General features: G+C 37.5%; 1 long non-coding RNA gene across 1 annotated transcript; it reads left to right on the forward strand.

The window, feature by feature from the left end:
* Positions 1-823: 823 nt before the first annotated feature.
* On the forward strand, positions 824-24,612 carry LOC129925710 (uncharacterized). The gene is made up of 3 exons (XR_008777434.1): positions 824-1,035; positions 21,311-21,356; positions 24,495-24,612. It is a non-coding gene; the product is annotated as an uncharacterized LOC129925710 (long non-coding RNA).
* The last annotated feature ends 27 nt before the right edge of the window (positions 24,613-24,639 follow it).

A 24,639-nucleotide genomic window follows, 5' to 3' on the forward strand; every position in this document is an offset into this window, starting at 1 on the left:
TCAGTCTCAATGTGGCGCTCGGTTGGAAACGGTCTCTAGAAGAGACATGGAAGCAAAGCAGAACTCCCGTCGGGGAGCCCAGGGATTGAATCAACTGCACTTGCTGGGATAAATAAAATAAAATAAATTATAGCTTTTATATAGCACTACTTTCATGCTTATAGCATGCTCAGAGCGATATGGTCCAATCTCAGTTGTGGACCAGTGAGAAAGGGGGTATCTGGAAGAAGATTTTCCGTGCTGCCTTTAGGCGCTCAGTAAACACAACTCTGCCCGAGTCGGGTGTCGCGCCTCAAGCCACATTCATAGGTAGCCAAGACAAGCAGAGTTCAAGCGTGCTTAGCCTCTCGACCACGCTTCTCACATGCGATGGAAGAAAGCTTCAACAAACCTGTCACTATCCACAAGGCGTTCCTCAAAGGACTGTTCTTCTGACGTACACCTGCATGGCTGATGTGCTACATATATAATACATGTTAGAGTTTCTTTGGCATCGCTTTTAATCAGAGCGCTTTGGGATACGAGTCATTGGTAATAGGGTTGTAATAATTGACATCTGCTTGGATCTTTCTCAGACAGAAGTTTGCTCAGACAGGCAGATGGAGACAAGCTTCTATAGGCCTAGAGTTCCAAGAGTTTTAGACTTAATTCTTAAGACTATGACGAAGAAGATCACCCTTTTATTCTAAACTGAGTAGACATCAACATTCAACACTCGATTGAAAGAGTTAAGTTTTTCCTTGAAAATATAACTCAACCAACCCTTAGCACTTCAATCTAATGACGACATCATATCCAAAGTGTATGCCAGATGTCTTTGTTTGGGAAAATAAAAAAGAATTTCCCTTAACGAAACAAAAAAATGTTTTTTTTTTGTTTTTTTGTTTTACTTATTCCTCCTTAATGAGGCGACGTGGCTGAGCGATAAAGCGCTTTGATTCTGAACCGGAGGTACCGGGTTCGAATCCTGGTGAAGATTGTGATTTTTAATTTTGTGATCTTTGGGCGCCGACTGAGACCACCCAACAATAAAGGGTAAGTTAAGTCTAGACTCGAACCAGTGACGTCGCCGTAAAGACAGAAATAAGAAAAATAAATGCAATAAAAACTTATATTATGATTATATATCAATTTTTTTATCGACGTCAAGCTTGTATGAATCATGTAATTTGTTTAATTACAGTACCATAATCAAATAATAAAATGTGTACACGTCTTGCGGCTCTACTGAGCAGTTGACAACTTCAACATGCAACCATTAAGTTAGCTTCTATTGTCCGTGTTTTAACGTACAGCTGAAACAGTTTTCAGTTAAGTAGTTGATAGTTTTTTTTCCCTCATTGTTTTTATATGGAGAGGGAGAATGGTAACTTATATATATATATTTTTTTAAAAGCAACTTTTAAAAATTTTACCTCGATATGTTATCCCTCTTTTAAAATATATCTCATTGCAATTCTTATCTTATCTTATATAATACAGACGTTACTTCAAAAAAGAAGATGATTACGTCCTACGCGTCATGCATTTAGTCATGCATGTTAACCAATGTCTTAAATTCTGCCAAGTCACTGTTTTTCCTGGCTAGCTCAGGCAACCCATTCCATGCTCTAATAGCGCTAGGGAAGAATTTTATGTAATGAAAGTAATTCTCTCCAAATCAACAATGAGTAGGTCGTACCAATCAGCCAGTTTCTCAACACTTGCTTACCTTGCCGAGATTATTTGAACATCTTTTTACATTTACATCTCCATTAGCTGATTGGCAACCCATTCAAAAGGGCAATGACCTCTATCCCAATGCGTGTCCAATTAGTGTCGAGCATGCGCCCATTTACCGTTTTAATTAGAGGCCTGGAGTTACAGATGGTGCTTCACCGATCACACTGTCAAGAGGTTCCACATCAACTAGATAGTCAATTAATTACATCTATTACCATTAGAGCCACGCCTGGGTTACTCCTTCCCAAGCGAGGCCGGAGAACGAGCCCACCGGGGGGGGGGAGGTTCCTACGTATTTCTATAATGTACCACCACTAGCCCTAAGAGAGCCATCACTACACGTGTGACCTTCTTTGAGGAATGGCGTGGCGGATGGGAACGGGAAATGCTTGTTCGCAAAAACTTGGAGGCAGTGTTCTATCACAGTTCGATTATCCGTCTCCCCTAACGAACATTTCCAAATGATTTCCACGATAAAGCCTGGAATATACCCTCGCAATGACCCCCTACAGATAGTCTCAGAAATATCCCGGATTGTAATGGTAATACATTCTAGGTGCCAATTAATAGTTTTTGTTATTGTTACTGTTGAGCTCCTGATCTAGTTAAAGCTTTTATTTACCTTCAAATGTTAGGACATTCTATTATTCTTTTTATTACTACACTTCTGGCTAAAATAAAAAAAAAAAGAAGACAAAACAAAGCTCATGTTAATACAATCAAAACCCATTAGCTGCGATACAATAACAACAGGTGTGTATTTAATGAGCGCTTGGAACAGCCTGACATTCAGAAGGGGGAACACTTTGAGAAACCAAAACAAACAGAAGTGAAGTGAAAAGAAAAAGTCAAAATAAAAATGTTGCTCGTGGAAGGGAATGAAACAAAGATGATATGGAGGTACACAACTTTACAAAGAAAGGAGAAGAGACTAAATCAGAAATTGAGGTCTTATTTAACAACAAAGTCGAATCATGTTTTACAGTTGTTTACAAAACTGTAGACAAAATGCTTACTATAAGAAACATTTTTTCTAGACTAGACCAGTTTGTCTTCTGCTTGGGTTCTGGTTTTTGCTTTCTTTGTGTCCTAGCTAGTGTTCTGTCTTCTGCTTGGGTTCTGGTTTTTGATTTCGTTGTGTCCTAGCTAGTGCTTTGTCTTCTGCTTGGGTTCTGGTTTTGCTTCATTTGTGTCCTAGCTAGTGTTCTGTCTTCTGCTTGGGTTCTGGTTTTTGATTTCTTTGTGTCCTAGCTAGTGTTCTGTCTTCTGCTTGGGCTCTGGTTTTTGATTTCTTTGTGTCCTAGCTAGTGTTCTGTCTTCTGCTTGGGTTCTGGTTTTGCTTTCTTTGTGTCCTAGCTAGTGCTCTGTCTTCTGCTTGGGTTCTGGTTTTGCTTTCTTTGTGTCCTAGCTAGTGCTCTGTCTTCTGCTTGGGATCTGGTTTTGCTTTCTTTGTGTCCTAGCTCTGTCTTCTGCTTGGGTTCTGGTTTTGCTTTCTTTGTGTCCTAGCTAGTGCTCTGTCTTCTGCTTGGGTTCCGTATTCTAATCTGTTCTGTATGTGTTCTTTTTTGTGTTCCGTGTTTTGTTTGCTTTCTTGTTTCTTATATGTGCTCTTATGTTATGTATTCTGTTTTTGTGACCCAGTTTGTGTTTTGTCTGTGTCTTAGTGTGTGCCAAGGCCGGCTTTAGATAATTTGAAGCCCTAGGCGAAGTGAATTTGATAGCCCTAAATGAAATAGAAAAAAATAATTAAAAAAAACATCGAAAAACTAAAATTACCCAATTTATTAAATTCCTACTGTACAGCAATAACACTGAGCTCAAGTTTCGTTATTTTTGTCTGTAATAAAACTGTTTAGAGACATCTGTGAGGCCCCTACCAATCGTAAGCCCTTGGCGGCTGCCTAGTTTGCCAATGCCTAAGGCCGCCCTGTGTGTGATCAATTTTTTTTTTTTTTTTTTTTATTCGTTTGCGGTCAAAATTGCAATTTCATTTAAACAATTGTGGACGTTACATTTTTTAAGCTATGGGGAAAATGTATAAATTCATTGATTTAAAATGTATAAATTCATTGATTTAAAATGTATAAATTCATTGATTTGAAAAATCCATAGGTGTTAGAAAAGTTTGTTGTTGTTGTTGTTTTTTTTTTTTGGGGGGGGGGGGCAACAGGGCTGAAAATTATTATTCATTTGTTTTCAAAGTGTTTGTTGACAGTTCAATCGTTAAAAATACAAATTAGTCGCTTGAAACTATAAGCTTTTTCTATTGACACAATAAATACGAAACAAAACATACATTTCTGCAGTCCAGTGCGTCTCATTAAAGAATGCTCAGTTTATTTAGTATGTAGTCTATTCGTTGGCCTTAACAAATTCATTGAACTTGATCAAACGAGACGTAAAGTAGAACTAACAGTGTTTAACAAAAGAATCTAGAATGTATCATATATGTCATATTGTAATAAAAGTAGTTTCTCTTTCAGACCTTGCAATTTATAGGTAAGATGATGTACGGGCAATCTGTATTAGTGTCCAACGTTTAACGAACGTTTCATGGGGCCAGCAAAATCTCAACCAACTTTACTTTTCCCCAACTAATGTCAGGCACCCATTACGGTTGGGTGACAGGCCTGAGATGTGGCAACGAGCTATTGGTCTAAAATGACCACAGGCTGCGACGTTGCAGGTCAGTGTTTAGGCCTTCTTTCGCAATTGGTCTCGATTCAAATCGGGTATGACTCTCAGAGCTGTGGAATATTGCGGATGTCTTGACACTCTGATACTCTGCAGTATCTCGCCAGCACGTCAGATTTTATCACGTGATCTGATTTTCTGGAATGACAGGAGTCACGCGAAGTGAAATGCGATTGAAGAGGTCCGCCGTGTCTCGCCTCAAGCAGTGCCCCTGAAAAATGTATAAAACACGTTCATTATAATGTTATTATTATTAGTTATATTATTATTAGGTATCACTATGATACCCAAGAGGGGGGAAAGAGATGGTTAGACCAAGGTGGATGCATGTAAAGTTAAGTAAGAAACCCTAAACCCTTCAGACGTTACAATCTATAGGGCCAATGATGTAAAAGTCACCTCTTTCTGTGGCCCACGGTGAACGAGGGTGTCATGTGGCCAACACATCGACCAACCAACTTTACTTTTCCCAAACTAAATGTCAGGCTCCTATTAGAGTTGGGTGCTCTAAATCCCGAAATTCGAAATCCCAATCTTCACCGGGATTTGAACCCGAGACTCTGCTGTTCGGACGCCAAGCGCTTTGCCACGTGTTTGGGTGTGTAGCTGGGGGAAAGGTTTAGCTTTATGTAGATCTATTATTTCTATTTATATTATTTATTAAACTTTATATGCATGCTAATGTTTAATGAGACTGGACATATTTGTTGTAAGTTGGGATAGAAAAACAATAATGTGAAATGTAACATACGAGAATATAACAAAATGTTTTGGCAGTCAACGGACTCAGTATGTAAATATAGTCATCTCACATACGCATGTTCTTGCATTGATGAATATTTTTTTTTTTCAGACATGATTTTCTAGTCTAGTTTGTAAATCAATCTTATTATTCTAATCTAAGCCTAACTAAAGCCATTTTTCATCTAAATTAAATACTTAAACAAATAAAACTGTTTAAACTGTAGAGCATTTCTATAAAAAAAAATGTGTCTGAGACGTTACACAAACACACACATATACACCAAATAAACACACACACATACACACACACACACACAACAAACACATACGTAACAAAAAGATAATGAAACCATACGACGTCATGAACCAAAAGCCTGGGATAGGCCAGCGGTTCATACGTTTTGCGAGAGTCCTTACAAAGATTCAATCAAAGTGTTCAATATTCAATGTTTTTTTTTTCTTATAAAACGAATGAAATGATCTCTCGATACTGATATTTAAAGAGTTTTATTATACTGATATTTACACAGCTTCTCTATACTGATCTTTGAAGAGCTTCTCTATACTGATCTTTACACAGCTTCTCTATACTGATCTTTGAAGAGCTTCTCTATACTGATCTTTACACAGGTTCTCTATACTGATCTTTGAAGAGCTTCTCTATACTGATCTTTACACAGGTTCTCTATACTGATCTTTGAAGAGCTTCTCTATACTGATCTTTACACAGCTTCTCTATACTGATCTTTACACAGCTTCTCTATACTGATCTTTGAAGAGCTTCTCTATACTGATCTTTACACAGGTTCTCTATACTGATCTTTGAAGAGCTTTTCTATATTGATCTTTGAAGAGTTTTCTATACTGATCTTTAGTGAGCTCCTCTATGCTGATCTTTAAAGAGCTCATCTATACTGATCTTTAAAGAGCTCCTCTATACTGATCTTTGAAGAGCTCCTCTATACTGAGCTTTAAAGAGCTAAACTTGGTGATTAAGTGGTTATGGACGTTGCCTCTTTCAATGACAGGAGTTTGCAAATTGAAGTCAAGTGTCAAAAATATTCAATGGAAATTATTATCACTCAGATTTTTGTCAAATGACTATTCTTTTAATGTGGTACATCTCTTTACAAGTATCTGGGCAACATATTATCCAACGAAGTATCACTGTCCAGAAAATACAGATACCTGTCGGACTAAAAGCTAGCAGCGTCATAAGACTTTTTCAAGTGACAGTATGGCAGAATAAATCTCTAATTACAAAAATTTTGTGTACAAGAGGCAACGATTATCAACTCTTCTCTATGACTAGGTGCTCAACAGCAGTGATGCCGCTCAACTTACGGCCTGTGAGCCATAACTGGCCCCTCGATACTCCATCAAAGCGCCAGGAATTTATAAGTTAAAAAGAAAAAGGAAAGAATGGAATCAGTTTTGCCCGTGGCCGTAAAAAAGTTAGGCATAACTGACAGGAACCATCAAAAGGTATTTGAATAATTTCAATAAATTGTCTGCAGTTCATTTTGGGGACTATGTACTGGAATGGAATTCAATAAATAGTGGCTATTAAGCGCTTTAAATACGAATAACAGAGAAGTAAACCTTATTTCCTTACAAAAGACTATCAAGGTATACTACAACTTGAGGTGAAAATGGTGTACATCAGTACAATTGTTTCTACCACTAGGTTGTGTCCCTTGATGATCGACACTTTGACTTTTTTCCCCCTTTGTAGACATTATTACATCCCCTCTTATCATATTTCGAAAGGAACAAACATTCCCACTGACTCACATTAAAAACAAGGATTATTATGTCAGGATATTTAACTTATCAGTAAACATGATTATCTGACCTGGTTGTAGCATTTATCCCCTGGCATTTATTTTATTCTCATTCTAAGCAAATCTGAAATGGTGATCCGAGATTACAAACCTTTTACCAGACAGATTGTGTTGATATAAGCTTTGTAAAAAAACGACAACATGTGGGCAAAATGGATACGCCTTTTACAAAGATTTTCAATAATTTGCTCCACTTTAGACTAATATTTCAACGGACCAAATTCTGAGCTTATTCTCTACTAAACTATGATTTAGAATTTTAAAAATTTAAACTATTTTTACAAAGCTTATATCAACTCACTCTGCCTGTCTATCTGTGCGTCTGTCTGTCTGTCCAAAAGTTTGTACATGTTATTTCTCCGATTTTTTATTTCAAGAATCTTTTTAGCTTTTTTAAGGATGTTTGTCTCAAACAGCTGCCCAAATGGGGTTTGTTTTTTGCCAATGACTTTACCAGCAGCATTTAGGGTTCTATGAAGTTTACATTAATGCTCAGATCGCCACACCAGGCAGTGATATTGAAACTTAAAGTATTGCAGATGTGAACGTGATAAAACATAGCCAAGGCCTTTTCGCTAACATTAAACGAGGACAGTTTTCTCATTAGTCGTAATCTTTGCTGCCCCTTTTTGCTGATATAAGCAGTATTTGCAGTAAAATTTAGTTTATTGTCTAGGTATTTTTCACTATTCCAATAGTCTCTCCAGCTACAGAAACAATATCATTTTCCTTCTTTTCCCTTCGAAAATCGATTATTATTTCTTTGTTGTTTTTTTCTTACATTTGATAATAAAAAATTATCTTTACAGTATTTTTAAATGTGTTCTATTTCTCTGAAATACTCATTTACGTCTGAGCTCTCTGAGAGCAGGGTATCTGCTATTTTATTGTCTAGATCTATTACAAATTTAATTACATGACTGATCCAAACTAATTGATACAAGTACGCTTAATACAATCAATTTGACCCCCAAAATAATAATAAATATCAGGTTTGTTAAAAGAAGAAATGGTTAGAGAAGTTGGGTTTTAATTCGTCCCAATTTTGACTGGATTTGAAAATAATTTGAGATAATGAGACGTGGACTTTAAAGTTGGCGGGAAATCGAAAAGATGATGCAAGACTTGCAAGGTCATTCAACACGTCTGACACAAAGGTCACCAGGTGTGAACTGATTCCTGGACTGGTTTGTAGTTCGAATTATGCAGAAACATCGTGTTGTGAACACGTAGACTTCAGGTACTGATGTGGTCGCCTTGAAAAATTCAGCTTCCTGACATCAGGTGTCGTATGCGTACTAGTGTGTCCTTGTGTGTTCTCACCTTCACCTATCTCTTAGTCTGTTGGGCCGATGGGGCATCACACAAGATTTGTCAACCGTCTTTCTCCATTCCTCTCTCACCTTTGCCTTGGATTGAAATTCCTCTTTCAATGGAAGGCCCATTCCTTCTTTTATGTTGTCTTCCCATCGCTTTCTCTGCCTCATCTTCTTTTTCCTGATACTGTTCCCTGAAGGAAGGCCTATACAAGAAAACCTTGTTAATATGGCCATAGAGGTCTAGTTACCGTGTTTTCTTGACAATAGTTTCAAATGCGAGAAAATGTACTGATGCGTGTGTGTAATGATGTGAAGCTAATGAGTAGTCTGTGTGTCTGCTAGTGTGTTGCATTGTGTTGTAGCTTACGTGTATGTGTTTTTGTTTAGCCATCATCTACCCTCATGTGTGTGTGTGTGTGTGTGTGTTTCTGTATAACCTATGAGTCAGGAAGATAAAGCACAGCATCTGATAGGATGAAGCCCTAAGGTTAAATAATGACGAGTGTGCCGATGAAACATTTGGTGGGAGTCTTCGTCATGCTTTAGGAGTTTATTCAGTTGTATATTAATGTATTTAGGGGTTGTCACTTCTATCCCACCTCTTAGCCACACACACACACACGAACACACACTCAAAGTCACCTATACACTCACGCTTGCATTTAACGAACACACCGATGCACACGCAAGCACTGACATGCACTTGACTACACCCATGAGTGCGGCGGACGTGCCGTGTGGAGTCACCTCACCGAGTTCAAGCAGACCTTACATGTAGAGATCTGTACCTGTGATGGATGAGAGACAGCTCAGGTGACATTTCTCTCTCTCTCTCTCTCTGTCTGTTGCACAACTAGATAAATTGTTATATATATAAAAAAAAAAAAACAGCAAAATTTGACTAATGACTGGGGATCTCAATTGAGACCGGCTGTCTGAACTAATGACAGGAAACTGACTTGAAAACACAGTGACCTTTTGCTAGCATAAAATAAGAATTTGTCTCCCATGCATCGAGACCACAGTACATTAAGAAATATACAACCAATCAAAGCTAGCAACGGGGTCATTGTAAAAGCCAGTAACAAAAAGTAACAAAAAACTCCATAAATTCCTACATTATGAAGCTGCTGGATGGTCTCTTATTTCATAAGTTATATTTCATACTCTTGTAATGTTTCAGTCTTTCCAGTGAGCTTCGCACAATACAGATCTTATAGAAACATCCAGTTAATGATTTCTACGTACGAAGATGCGCTAAATGTTTAAGTCCGTCTATTTATTAATGCAACTCTTTACTGAATACAAAGAAACATTTGAGGCGAGTACGGGAATTCCCGCTGAAATAATAAGTAGTAATCAAAAATTAAATTATAAGATGATCATATTTTGAAAAATTAAAACGATCATAACACAGTTTTTACTGTATGGCCTTTTAGGTAGTTATTATTTTGTTGTTGTTTTTTTCAGATATACAAAATTTGTCAAATTTCTGGAAAAATCGAAAGAGACGTTTTTAATTTTTAATTTCGTGTCCTCCTTCAATTGTAACGACTATGGTTCATGGTTTGTAGAACACTTTGTCATGTGACTGTAGAGCCCTATTTTGGAAAGACACTCCCTTCCACAGGTTGAAATGGCTTTCGCTTTGGTGGTAGAGGAGCTGGCCATTATTCCTATGGCACGCTTATCTTCAAGAGCTGAGGCCCATGTTTTTTCACTGTCCATAGCTCTCTTGGTTACCGTCTTTCTCTCTCTACGTAGTGCGGTCTAGGGCTATGACTTCCCAGTGGCCAGTATCAAAGTTCACTGTTTTGAGGTCCAGTTTTATTACATCCACGTAACCGATGCGAGTGGCCCGTAAACAATGACTTTCGGGATGCGATTGTCCTCCATTTAAAATTTCCAATCATTGACGAGTTTGTAAGCTAAAAGGAGGAATAGTACAAAGAAGACATAAGAACTTCTTCAAGGCAACCTTCTATAGGACATATACATTTTTTAATGTTTGGTCTGAGAATACAGCCTAAAGATAGTTACGAATAAAATTATGAAGAACAGAGATGCTCAAACTTCGGACCGCGGGCTACCTCCGGCCCTTCCAAGCTTCTCGTTCAACATTGTATAAGGCTGGGTTCAATCGGACGATGATGTGGCTTGGGACAGGCGTATCGTACTTTTAAAAAGCAAGCAAAGGCAAACAAGCGTTTTCTTTCTCTGAAACCTTTTGAACTAAGGCAGATCCGCCCACCATCTGCCACCAGTAATATTCATTTCACTAAGTATTCAGTTTCTGACGTTCTCTTAAAATATATCTATTTTTTTCCTGCCAGTCTTTGTTTTGGCACTGTTCCACACGGAAATGATTTCTTGGAAGCCTTGTAACTTGGCAGCATGACAATGGTCAGGCCGTCCTAATGATCCTGTTACACATTTCCTCATTAGTGCTGCGGTCTTGACTGGGGAGTTCTTTACAGAAAAATTAGCAAAAGATTTTGGGGAAATTGAATGTTATATGTAACACGCACACACACTTTGTATATATACATATAGATAGATAGATAGATATAGATACACTTTGTGGATGCGCATACGGAACACAATGATACGCTCCTTGTAGTCGCTAAATAAATCATGAATAGTTTTTGGTATTCACCATGAAGAATAAACAGACTTAAAGATCGTTCAAATTTATTCAGTTCTATTGAACTGTTTACTCTGTTTTTGTTTTACAAGTTTCGGACGCTTCTTCAGAATTGAAGATGATTACAGGGTTTGAACCAGGGAACATCGGGACGATGCATACCACACGACCATTCACTTTCACCTATCTCTTAATCTGTTTTGACCGTTGGGGCGCCCAACAAGATCTGTTGGCTGTCTTTCTTCATTCCTCTTTGTCTTTTGTCTTGGATGGAATCCTCTTTCAATGACAGGCTAGTCCATTCTTTGATGTTGAAGAAAGGTCTATACGTGCCCTGAGGACATTGTGATGTGGCTATAGAGTTTTAGTTTGAGTTTTTTTGACAGTAGTTTGCAGGTCATCGTGGGGTCTAATAGCTGTATTATTCCTGTCTCTAGTCTCTTGGTTTGTGATGTGGTCCTTTGTATGTGATACCTAGGATCTTTCGGTAGCATCTTAATTCCATTTTGAAAAATAGATTACGTTAAATGACGACAAGGATTGGACTTTCATGTTCCTGGAAGTTTGACTTCGGTTTTATCAGTACAATCAACGATAAATAGACGCAACTTTTTTTGAATATATATTTGTAGATAAAATTAAAGCTCTAACAGCCTCGTTTAAAGTTACAAGTTTTGGTAAGGAATTTTGTTATTGAAAGTTAACAAATTTCAGCTTCAAAGATTGTTCTGTTCATTTCGAAGAGTTTCAAGTTCAACTAAACAATGTCAGGGTCGATAAATTAACTTTACTGTTTGCCAACTAAGAACAAAAGAATTAAGCTTTCATTTAAACACTATCTCAATGTGTGGCAGTCTATCTTCGTCTCAATTCATCTCTATTCTCTCTAGTTAGTGGCCTTTTTGTTTTGAAATAAGTTATAAGTCATAGAGTCAATGTCTACAGCTTACTCCAGAATGAAATTATTGTGTGTCTACGAACAAAAGAGATCAGAAAATTGGTGTCGTGTGTCATGTAGTGGTCTAGTGTGTCATGTAGTGGTGTCGCATGTCATGTAGAAATCGTGTATGTCATGTAATGATGTAGTGTATCTTGTAGTGGTACCGAGTGTTACGTAGTGGTGTCGAATGTCCTGTAGTGATTACGTGTCATGAACAGTGTGAAAATAAATGTGTCGTGTAGAAATGTAATATGTTATGTAGTGGTGACGTGTGTCATGTAATGATCTAGTGTGTTATGTAATGATCTAGTGTGTCATGTAGTGGTGTCGTATCATGCAGTGATCTAGTGTGTCATGTAGTGGTGTCGTATCATGTAGTGATCTTGCGTGTCATGAAGTGGTGTCGTGTGTCATGTAGTGATCTAGTGTATCTGTCATGTAGTGGTGTCTAATGATCGATCAAGTGCGTCACGTTGTGGTGTCATATCATGTAGTGATCTAGTGTGTCATGTAGTGGTGTCGTATCATGTAGTGATCTAGTGAGTCATGTAGTGGTGTCGTGTGTCATGTAGTGATCTAGTGTGTCGTGTTGTGGTGTCTTGTGTCATGTAGTGATCTAGTGTGTCGTTTTGTGGTGTTGTGTGTCATGTAGTGATCTAGTGTGTCGTGTTGTGGTGTCGTATCATGTAGTGATTTACCGTCATGTAGTGGTTTCGTGTCATGTAGTGCTCTAATGTGTCATGTAGTCCTGTCGTATCATGTAGTGATTTAGTGTGTCATGTAGTCCTGTCGTATCATGTAGTGATTTAGTGAGTCATGTAGTCCTGTCGTATCATGTAGTGCTCTAGTGAGTCATGTAGTCCTGTCGTATCATGTAGTGCTCTAGTGTGTCATGTAGTCCTGTCGTATCGTGTAGTGATCTAGTGTGTCATGTAGTCCTGTCGTATCGTGTAGTGATCTAGTGTGTCATGTAGTCCTGTCGTATCGTGTAGTGATCTAGTGTGTCATGTAGTCCTGTCGTATCGTGTAGTGATCTAGTGTGTCATGTAGTCCTATCGTATCGTGTAGTGCTCTAGTGTGTCATGTAGTCCTGTCGTATCGTGTAGTGATCTAGTGTGTCATGTAGTCCTGTCGTATCGTGTAGTGATCTAGTGTGTCATGTAGTCCTGTCGTATCATGTAGTGCTCTAGTGTGTCATGTAGTCCTGTCGTATCATGTAGTGCTCTAGTTGTCATGTAGTCCTGTCGTATCGTGTAGTGATTTAGTGAGTCATGTAGTCCTGTCGTATCGTGTAGTGATTTAGTGAGTCATGTAGTCCTGTCGTATCATGTAGTGATTTAGTGTGTCATGTAGTCCTGTCGTATCGTGTAGTGATCTAGTGTGTCATGTAGTCCTGTCGTATCATGTAGTGATTTAGTGAGTCATGTAGTCCTGTCGTATCATGTAGTGCTCTAGTGTGTCATGTAGTCCTGTCGTATCGTGTAGTGATCTAGTGTGTCATGTAGTCCTGTCGTATCGTGTAGTGATCTAGTGGGTCATGTAGTCCTGTCGTATCATGTAGTACTCTAGTGTGTCATGTAGTCCTGTCGTATCATGTAGTGATCTAGTGTGTCATGTAGTCTTGTCGTATCATGTAGTGATTTAGTGAGTCATGTAGTCCTGTCGTATCATGTAGTGATTTAGTGAGTCATGTAGTCCTGTCGTATCATGTAGTGATTTAGTGAGTCATGTAGTCCTGTCGTATCATGTAGTGATTTAGTGAGTCATGTAGTCCTGTCGTATCATGTAGTGATTTAGTGAGTCATGTAGTCCTGTCGTATCATGTAGTGATTTAGTGAGTCATGTAGTCCTGTCGTATCATGTAGTGATTTAGTGAGTCATGTATTCCTGTCGTATCATGTAGTGATTTAGTGAGTCATGTAGTCCTGTCGTATCATGTAGTGATTTAGTGAGTCATGTAGTCCTGTCGTATCATGTAGTGATTTAGTGAGTCATGTAGTCCTGTCGTATCATGTAGTGATTTAGTGAGTCATGTAGACCTGTCGTATCATGTAGTGCACTAGTGTGTCATGTAGTCCTGTCGTATCATGTAGTGCTCTAGTGTGTCATGTAGTCCTGTCGTATCGTGTAGTGCTCTAGTGTGTCATGTAGTCCTGTCGTATCGTGTAGTGATCTAGTGTGTCATGTAGTCCTGTCGTATCATGTAGTGATCTAGTGTGTCATGTAGTCCTGTCGTATCATGTAGTGCTCTAGTGTGTCATGTAGTCCTGTCGTATCATGTAGTGATCTAGTGTGTCATGTAGTCCTGTCGTATCATGTAGTGCTCTAGTGAGTCATGTAGTCCTGTCGTATCATGTAGTGATCTAGTGTGCCATGTAGTCCTGTCGTATCATGTAGTGATCTAGTGTGTCATGTAGTCCTGTCGTATCATGTAGTTGTCTCATTTGTTATTTAACGGCGTCATGAATGTTTCATGAAAAAAATGTGAAAGTTGTCATGACTCATAGGCACAAGTTCTAATTAAACTTTTTTTTTCTTTAAAAAAGGGTGTTGCGCCCCCTCTGGTTAAATACATTCACATCCACTCAGTACAGAACACTGATCCCTCCCCGACAAAAAAAACAAACATTAATGATAATTTTTCTTTCTTTGATAACAATGTTTTATTCTTTGATCCAGAATGTTTGCCAAAACTTTCAGTGCAAATGGTTCACCTTTGAAAGCATTTTATAGTTTATCTTTATTTCTACTTGATATCTTGTACGTGGGTACGGGTCTAAATACATGCTCATGTTGACATTATTGAACTCTCTTCAAGAAATGTTTGCAGGTTTAAAACAACGAAATCCCAAGTTCTTAAGCTAGTTGTTTTTGTATTATAGTGTGATGTGTTTAGTTTCAAGCTTTCTTTATTACACTACGCTTTTTTTATAGTCTTTATAGTCTTATAGTTCATAGTCTGTTATTAACAGTTAATAGTTTTAGACGTTTGTTGCTTCTACCGTTTAATAATCGAGATGTATATTATCAACAAAATATCTTTGGGGAGAAAGTTTTCTGACGTATGCTCAAGTCAAAGCGTTTAACAGATTGGTCCAAATTAATAATTTAAAAAAAAAGTTTTCCTTCAAGTTCATGTGAGTGCTAACATTTTGGAGCGAGTTACTAATTTATTTGATCCGGAGTCTTAAAAGATGACCATGATTGTAAAAGGCAGTTATCTACAAGAAAAAAGAGGTCCGCCATATTACTCTTCCGATTTCGTTTCCTATAAAATCGAATGTGGGCCATTGTGGGCTAAATCTATATAAATACAAGCACTGAGCAGTAACGAGAGAAAAATGTAATAGAAGGCCTTAACACTGACCTGTAACGTCATAAACCGTGGGCACTGGAGAGTAAAGTAGCAATTATACATAAAACACTGAACCATAATCTTCAAATACAAAATTTAATAAAATACTCTGAAAGACACAAAGATAAAGGCACATTCCTCGTTCCAGATGCTAGGACAAATTTGTACAAAAGCTCCTTCTTCCCTAGTGCTATTAGAGCATGGAATGGGTTGCCTGAGCTAGCCAGGAAAACCAGTGACTTGGCGGAGTTTAGGTCATTGGTTAATATGCATGACTAAATGCATGACGCGTAGTACTTAATCATCTTCTTTTTTGAAATAACGTCTGTATTATATAAGATAAGATAAGATAAGAAAGATAATTGAGTAAATAACGTAAAGGTGGTGACACTTTGGATTTTTTTTTCATTGTGAAGAATATATTAAGTTTAGAAATAAATCGTAGCTCTTTGTAAAGGATTACGGTTGTGGATACCTCTGGGTGCCGATGGTGAAATCGTTAAAAACTATTTGTGTGTTACAATGTGTTTAAAGCTTTGGTGTATTGCTGTCTGAATATCTTTTATCAACTCTATGTTTCATTTTTAGAAATCAACAACAACATCAATGTAACATCATCATCATCCCCAACATCAGCGATGACATCAACATCAACAATGACAACATCATCAACAACAAAATCATCAGTAACAAAAACATCGATGTCATCAACAACAGCAAAAAAAAAAATATATCATCACCAATAATAGCAATATCTACAGTAGCAATTAAAATAACATCAATAACAACAACTGCGTCAGCATCTTCAACGGCAACATCATCAACAACATAATTATCGTCAACAAAAACAGCAGCATCAACAACGTTGGTAGATCCCGTGTGTACATATGGGTTCTTTCCCTTCTATGACAAGGATATATCAACAGTTTTTATTTGAACATAAACAGGTCATCTCTTTTTTCTTTCTTCCATATGATCGATGGACAGACCACTCCTGACCTCTGACCCCTGACTATTGCAAGTAAAACTACGTGCCTTGGAGTGTGACTATTGAGAGGTTTGAAATCTCTAGACGGTGCAGCCTTTATTTATTTTTTCTTTCCTGTGCGACCTTCTGGGGGGGGGGGAGGTACACTTAAGCTAATTAGTACAGGTAAGACAGTGGGAGTGGGTGGTGCAGCATGTTTTCACGGAAGCCACGTGTGTGGAGCCATATAATAAAGATAGTTTGAAGCACTCACATGCATTTCGACTCAAAGAATCCAGGAGGAAGCAATTACATCTCTTTTTACCATCTGTCTTTACATTTTTTTTTGGCGCCGCTGTTTTGGCGCAGTGGTCATTTTGGCGGAGGCATGTCGATTATATACACCAGTGATGCCCAAAATACGGCCCGCGGGCCAGATCCGGCCCGCGACGTGGTTCTATCCGGCCCGCCGTGATAATAATGATAATAATTCTAAATATTTGATTTGTAAAAAAAAAAAGTGTGGTTGTTTAAAAAAAAAGTAAACCTATAAACGGCTATATAAACAAATATGAAGACATTCTTGCTTTGAGCCACGAATAAAAGATTATTAAACTACGTTTAGAGATTGCAGGATAGATGGGAATATTTACCAAAAAGAGACAAGAAAATGAGACGGTTTAAAATGGCTACAATGATAATTGATATTCACATCTTAAGTAGAGACGTGAAGCCGTTTTCCGACGCGTAAAGGCAAAGATCAACTTCAAATATCCATTAAAGAGATCAAATACAATTGTTTCAGGTCAATTTCGTTTCGTTTTTTTTTTTAACCTTTTCGGTCATGTGGCCCGCGACACGAGTGTCGGAAATGAAAATGGCCCGCCGGTCGAATTAGGTTGGGCATCACTGATATATACACATGGTACATCATATATGTTTATTTTTTTATATCTTTCAAAAGAATGATACATATTGAGTGTTAGCCTGTGTGTTTGGGTTCAAACGCATTATGTAAAGAACAATGGTTATGTCATATGTTGGTATAATATAACCCTAACGATGTCAAATGTTGGTATAATATAACTCTAACAATGTCATATGTTTGTATAATATAACTCTAACTATGTCAAATGTTGGTATAATATAACTCTAACGATGTCAAATGTTGGTATAATATAACTCTAACAATGTCAAATGTTGGTATAATATAACTCTAACGATGTCAAATGTTGGTATAATATAACTCTAACGATGTCATATGTTGGTATAATATAACTCTAACAATGTCAAATGTTGGTATAATATAACCCTAACGATGTCAAATGTTGGTATAATATAACTCTAACAATGTCAAATGTTGGTATAATATAACTCTAACGATGTCAAATGTTGGTATAATATAACTCTGACGATGTCATATGTTGGTATAATATAACTCTGACGATGTCATATGTTGGTATATTATAACTCTAACGATGTCATATGTTGGTATAATATAACTCTAACGATGTTATATGTTTGTATAATATAACTTTAACGATGTCATATGTTGGTATAATATAACTCTAACGATGTCATATGTTGGTATAATATAACTCTAACGATGTCATATGTTGGTATAATATAACTCTAACGATGTCATATGTTGGTATAATATAACTCTAACGATGTCATATGTAGGTATAATATAACTCTAACGATGTCATATGTTGGTATAATATAACTGTAACTATGTTGTAATAATGATGTAATAAAACTCTTAACAGTATTACTTGTTGGTAAAATTGACTAACGTAACTGTAACAATGTTATACCGATGACGTAACACAGAAGGTCAAAGTTCAAGTTATTGACTTGTATTGTGTCCTGACTCACTGCATGAACTCTCCTGTGTCGCTCTCGTCTGCTGGTTAGATTTCTTTTACCTACCCCCCCCCTCATCATCTCTACCCCCTTAATCAAAAACTATCCAGAGGAAAATTACTCTTTCTCTCCCCCTCCCCCCCAACTCTCTGTCCATCTCTCTTTTTAAAAGTGGGAGGAAAATGTGTGAAATAATACATACAGGAGGAGAGGAAAGGAGGAGTAACTACGTGACGACTGTCACGGAAAAAAAACAAAACTGTCTCGTGAAAGACTGTTTGACTTTTGACAGCAGGTTTAAACCCACCCCCTTCACGCATTTAAGCCCCTACCTTCTCCATTACAGATCCCTATCTCCCCCCCCCCTTTTTTTTCTCCTTTTTCTCACTATAGTGTCTGGTCTGTCTGGTCTTTAGGCCAAGACTTAATTTAATGGGAGTTTATATTTTTATTAGCGTAACCTTACAGAACTTTTTTTGATTGAAATGAATAGATACGCACGCAAGCACGCACGAACAAGCACGCGAACACACAGACATACACTCTACTAAGCACGTAGACCAACTAGCTGCTGTCTTTTTTTGGCGTTCAATAGCGTATATAGACTTAATGGACCTAAACCTAATTGACCTAGTCCTAGACCTTCAACATTTCAAAATATTTACCATTTAATTGTTTATTTTTTTCATAAGTTTTTTTTATTTGTTTTTTTTTTCTAAGCTTCCACTCTCTTCATGGGTGTAAGCGGGAAAAAAATGGAAAAAAGAAAAATTCGTGTGTTTTGAAAACGGCTCTAATGAATCTTCTACTAATTTGAAAGTTTAGGTATCATCATCATCACCTTTACTTTGCATTCCTCATGGAACATATGGCCTCAGTTAAAACACGCCACTCTTCACGGTCATATGTCATAGTTTTTTAATGGCTTCCCAGCTCTTTCCTGTCCTCTCGGCTTCATCTAGTACACTGCGTCGCCACAAACGTTTTGGCCTTCCTCCACGTCTGGTGCCCTGGGGGGTTCCACTCTAAGGCCTGTCTAGCTCTGTTGCTGGTATCTTTTCAAAGGGTGTGACCAATCCATCATTACTGTCTCTCTAAGATCTGCTCCTTACAATTTCTATGTCCACCCATCTCCCACAGTTTGTTGTTTCCTATATATACCTTGGGAGTGTAGTCAGTGTCTCAGATAGAACAGATGAAGACATTGATTACAGTTCGTAAAAAACTAGCGTATCAGACATTTACACACTTAAAACCAACCTAGAAATCTCCTCACATCTCTAACAAGACTAAAATAAGAATCTTTAACTCTAATGTCAAGGCGTTCTTATCTTATAAAATACAAACTTTACTTCAAAAAAGAGAAGATGATTACGTCCTTCGCGTCATGCATCTAGTCATGCATGTTATCTTATCTTATATGATACAGAGGTTACTTCAAAAAAGAAGATGATTACGTCCTACGCGTTATGCGTTTGGTCATGCATATTAACCAATGACCTAAATTCTGCCAAGTTACTGGTTTTCCTTACTGGCTCAGGCAACCCATTCCATGCTCTAAAAGCGCTAGGGAAGAAGGAGTATTTGTACAAATTTGTCCTAGCACATGGGACGAGGAATGTGCCTTTATCTTTGTGTCTTTCAGAGTATTTCATTAGGTTTTGTTTTTGTATATGAAGATATGGTTCTGAAACAAGAAGAACAATTGAAGCAACAACAACAACAACCACAACAACAAAAGTTTAGGCCTACCTGTGGGAACAAAACCACTAGCTAATTGTCCACACGTTGAAAACTCTGGTTTGACCGTTATACTTCTTCAAAATTATTTCCCACCTTAAAATTAAATTCTGGTTTACGTTTTTTTTAAATGATCAAATTGATCGAATGACGTCGAGGGGTGGGGGGAATTATGACACATTACGTCACACAGCTTCAGTGAAAATACTCTTAGCACTATTTGCAGTCATGAAACATTAACTTTTTCTCTCCGTAATTATTTACCACATTCTGGTGGAATCAACGCTGGTATCGTCAGTTAGGAGAGAAAGAGTTAAGAGTACACTAGGTAGGACTAGATTTTAAAAGAAAACAGCTTTTTTAAAATTTTGACTTTTTTCCCACCAATGTTTGCAACAAATTTCTTTTCCTAGCGTGTATTTTTAAAAAAATGAATTGACACGTAGATTGAATTTCAAATTGAGGTGAAAACATCATTCAGTGGCTAAGTTTTATTGATCAGGAGACAATATGTTAACTGTGACCAACTGTCTGAGTATCGTGTAACCCGCACAATGATCCGCGCATTACTTTAAGTTTAATTGTTTTTAAATATTTTGAATTCATCTATAAAGCGAATCGTGGTGAGCGGTAAAAACGTTTGGCTTACCAACTGAGGGGACCTGGGGTCTGAATGTTGATGAAGACTGATTTGTAATTTCTAATGGGTATGTAACATAAATTTTAGGAAAAGTAAAGGCATATGGTAATTGTGCTGGCCACATGACACCCTCGTCAACCGTGGGCCACAGAAAAAGATGACCTTTACATCATCTGCTCTATTGATCGCAAGGTCTGAAAGGGAAACTTTACTAACTACTGTAATAGTATGAGGGACGAACGTATGCCAAAAGAAGTCTTTTTTGGTGAGCTGAAAGGTGGTCGACGTACCAGCGTATGCGCCAACTTGCTTTAACTGACATAGAAGAGAGCACCTGGTTCAGGCTGCTTCAGAACGAGACAGCTGGAGGTCACTTACAAAGGACGCGGGACGCGCATTTGAGACCAAACGATAATCCGTAGACGGTGAAAAGAAAATCTAAATCGACCAAAGGCAGACAAAGATTATGCCTGCTCTGGTTGTGGCAAAATGTGTAGGTCGCAGTTGGGGCTGCGTTGCCACACGAAATACTGCATTTTTCACTTATCTTCGGACTCGAAGACAAGATTTATTATTATTTTTACTATAGTCTGCTCTAAAGATTACTCCCTGCTCTAAAGAATTTATTCTAGATTATAGGAACCAATCTTACAGCATCAATTAATCAATATTTGTAGAATATTTAAAAAAAAAAAAAAAATAGAACGCACCGCATAAATTTTGGAAACAAATTCCATACTCTTTTCACTAATGTTTAGCGCAGTTAGAATATCTTAGGAAGCCACACTTAGGAGGCAAGTTATCTTTAATAAACACATTTTTTTTTTGTTTACAGTGAAAAAAGAACAGAAGTTAACATTGACTACCATTCCCTCCCCTTTGTAAGTATTTAGGTTGGAAAGACGTGGAAGGTCTGTTGGCGGAGAGGGGGGTGGGGAGGTGCAGGGGTGTTCGTGTCAGTCGCCAGATTACAGCCACGTGACATGTGTAAATAAATAGTCACGCGACCAACGAGAAGACACGTCTTAAAAATTTGGTTGAAATATTCTTGAACGCTTAAAAAAGTTAGTTTCAGAAGGTGTTTTGCACCATGTTCTAGAGTTGGAACCGTATCGCCTAAACTTGGCATATTTTGTCTGCATTGCTTATTGCCTGCTGAAAAGTAACACCAAATAGGATGGCTGCCTGGTCGTGCGGTTTGCGCGCTGGACTGTCGTTCAGATTTATCGATGGTCCAGGGTTCAAACCCTGCCCGCTCCCATCCCCCGTCGTCCTGCGGGAGGTTTGGATTAGGAAGTGATTATCTTCTACTCTGAAGGAACATCCGAAACATGTAAAACAACATTTTACGAATCAGTAGGTAATACGCCACCCACCTTCTCTGTCCCACACACTCTTTCTTTATTTATTTGTATCACTATGTGTCCCCTGTAGGTCTTTCTTTCCCACCCACCCTCTCTCTCTCTCTTTTTCCCCCCTTATACACCCCTCTCTTTCTTTCTGTCTATCTCTCTGCCATTCCAAATAAGATCCAAACCAAAGACCTATATTATACTAGACAGGAAACCGGAAATAAATTCTTATCCGCGATAGATCGATTCACTGACCTATACATATATAGATTTTTATGTACGTAAACTCTTTTTTTTTCAGGCTCTAAGGGAAGTCGCCCCAATCAATCATTTCTGTCTTAGAAAAGTAATGATCTTTAGTTTTCAAAGTTTAGAAATAATGCAAAATCATTTCTCGGATATTCACGCAAATATATGAAACAAAACCATTTCCAGTTTGTTTCCATTGAGATAATGTTTCAAAAATACTAGATTTAAATCATCTTATGTACATTTAAATAGATTGATTACCTAAATCTTTCTACTTTATGTATCTAAAAATAGCAAAATAATAATTATGAGACGACAGTAGTCTTATTTTTGATGTTCAATTACTAGATCTAGATCTAAAAATTAAATTATATGTTACATAGGTTAGGGTTGAAAAAACAACAACTTTACTTCTTTTAACTACTTTACAAAACAACGCCTACAAGTCTTGAAATAACCTAATGTCTATCCACAAGTCTACCGTATGTCCTAAAATCAACGGGAAGTGCAAAACGAAACAACGTTCCCACGACTTTGTTTCTATTCTAAAAACGTTAGTCGCCATTATAGCCTTTGAGTGTGCGACCATTAGGCGTAACCCGTGCTCAAGGAAAGAACCTTTCCTGTGTATTCTTTTGTTTTGAGACAATACAAACAAACAAACTGTTTGAACACACTTATATATCTTCTGTGATGACGTATTGGGAAAGGGTGGATGTATGTTTATATAATATAGCAGAGGCATTTGAAAAGATTTCCGTGGATTTCGAAGTGTAAAATTTTATAGAGGTTCAATAAATAATAGTTAAGTCTATAAATGTTATTGAGAACCGATTGTACTATATAAATATGAATGATTAGCCACAATAAGTTTGAAGTGTAACCAGGGGCGTCGCGAGGGTAGTGGCCGCCTGTGGGCGAAATTTAAAAATGCCGCCTACCCCCCCCCCCTTTACTTTTTTTCTATGTTTAGAATCGAAATTAACGTAATAAAATTTCAATAAAAAGTGTGTTGTTGTTTTTTTTCGGAAATAGTGTTGCCTACATAATTTTTAAGCGTTGTAAAAAGTTCTTCCTGGGGATAGAATTGAAGATGCGTCAGGTTTCAGCTCAAGTCGCCAAGGGGTATGATTCCGGGGCGGGGCCCTGGCCCTGAGCTTATTCTCGCGTTTTCAGCTTCAGAAATTCTTTCTCCTGGCGTCCACAGCGCCATTTTTCTCTCGTAATAAGAAAAGAGAATATTTTAAAAAGGCCAATACTAATGTGTTTACTTTTAGAGCGGCCTTGTCACCCTAGTACAACTAAACGTTGAAGATCATACTAAGTCTAATAATAAAGAGGCAGCCCTGGTCAACAGTATTATACGAGGACATTCTAGGTACATATAACGTCCGTAATGGGCGTGATCTGTTTATGATCATCTTCGTGGAAAGTAAGACGTCTCTGTCACGGACCTTTATTTCACACCAAAAATCGTCACTATAATGAAGTGCAATAGTCGGAAGAAATTCGACCATTCTGGGATAAGAAAACTCAGAAGAATCAGACTAGTGGAGAAGTTTAGACATGTTTTTTTTTTTAAGTTCTTACCCATATTGTTGCATACGCCTCTCGCAAAAAATGGTCTACATTTGACAAGGTCTTATTAGAAGACCAAACGACGTCTCCTACTTAAGATATTTTAATTTTTAAATATCGGTAATAATGTAAGTTTACTAATATTACTAATATATTTATAACTACAATGAAAATAAAACATTTTTTTCGCCGCCCCCCCCCCACCTTGTTGTTGGTCGGTCGTTGGCCTGTAGCTTACAACTTAATGTAGGTCTACCTCTGTAATCTCCCAAAACTTTTCTACACTTAACTATCGGCCATTTTTTAACATAAAAGTGAAATGATTTTAAAATTGACTTTTTAATGATAAGATCTGCTTGAAAGAGGGGTATTCGACTAAACAACGATATTTATATGTAGTAAGTAGATACTAGGAAGAAAAAAAAAGTAACAATTGTGTTGACTGATCTGCTTCTGTAAGTGTCATTAAACAAATATTAAAAACAATCCGCAAAAAGTCAAGGTCAGACAGGAGTAGGTGCTTATAGAAAAATCAGTGGGAATCTTTGGCACGCTGCTCTATTTTTTTTTTCATTAAGTTTCCAAAATAACTTCCATGTACGAATATCTTTTTTTTTTAGTTTTTTTTTTTTAAGGATAATTGAATGATTAGAATTTGTATACAATATTAAAATATTTAAGTAATTTTTTTTATTAAACAAAAAGTTTAAAAAATAAAGGTAACCCCGGAAGAATGATTTGGCCGCCCCCTAAATTCGGCCGCCTGCGTGCAATGCACTCAATGCAGAATTTGTAGCGGCGGCCCTGAGTGTAACTAAGTATAGCTTCTTTTGTTTTCAGAATTTTCCACTTCTGCGGAATATCTCTCTAAAAGATTGTTCTCAAGAGTGTCTCCACTTGTGTTGAAAAGCCTTCAGCTATATCCTGCTTTGTATCTTTAGTATTAAAAAAAAACACAAGAAAAATATCTAAAAAATACTTTTTT

The sequence above is a fragment of the Biomphalaria glabrata genome, chromosome 4 (assembly GCF_947242115.1).
Source record: "Biomphalaria glabrata chromosome 4, xgBioGlab47.1, whole genome shotgun sequence".
NCBI classification, from domain to species: Eukaryota; Metazoa; Mollusca; class Gastropoda; family Planorbidae; genus Biomphalaria; species Biomphalaria glabrata.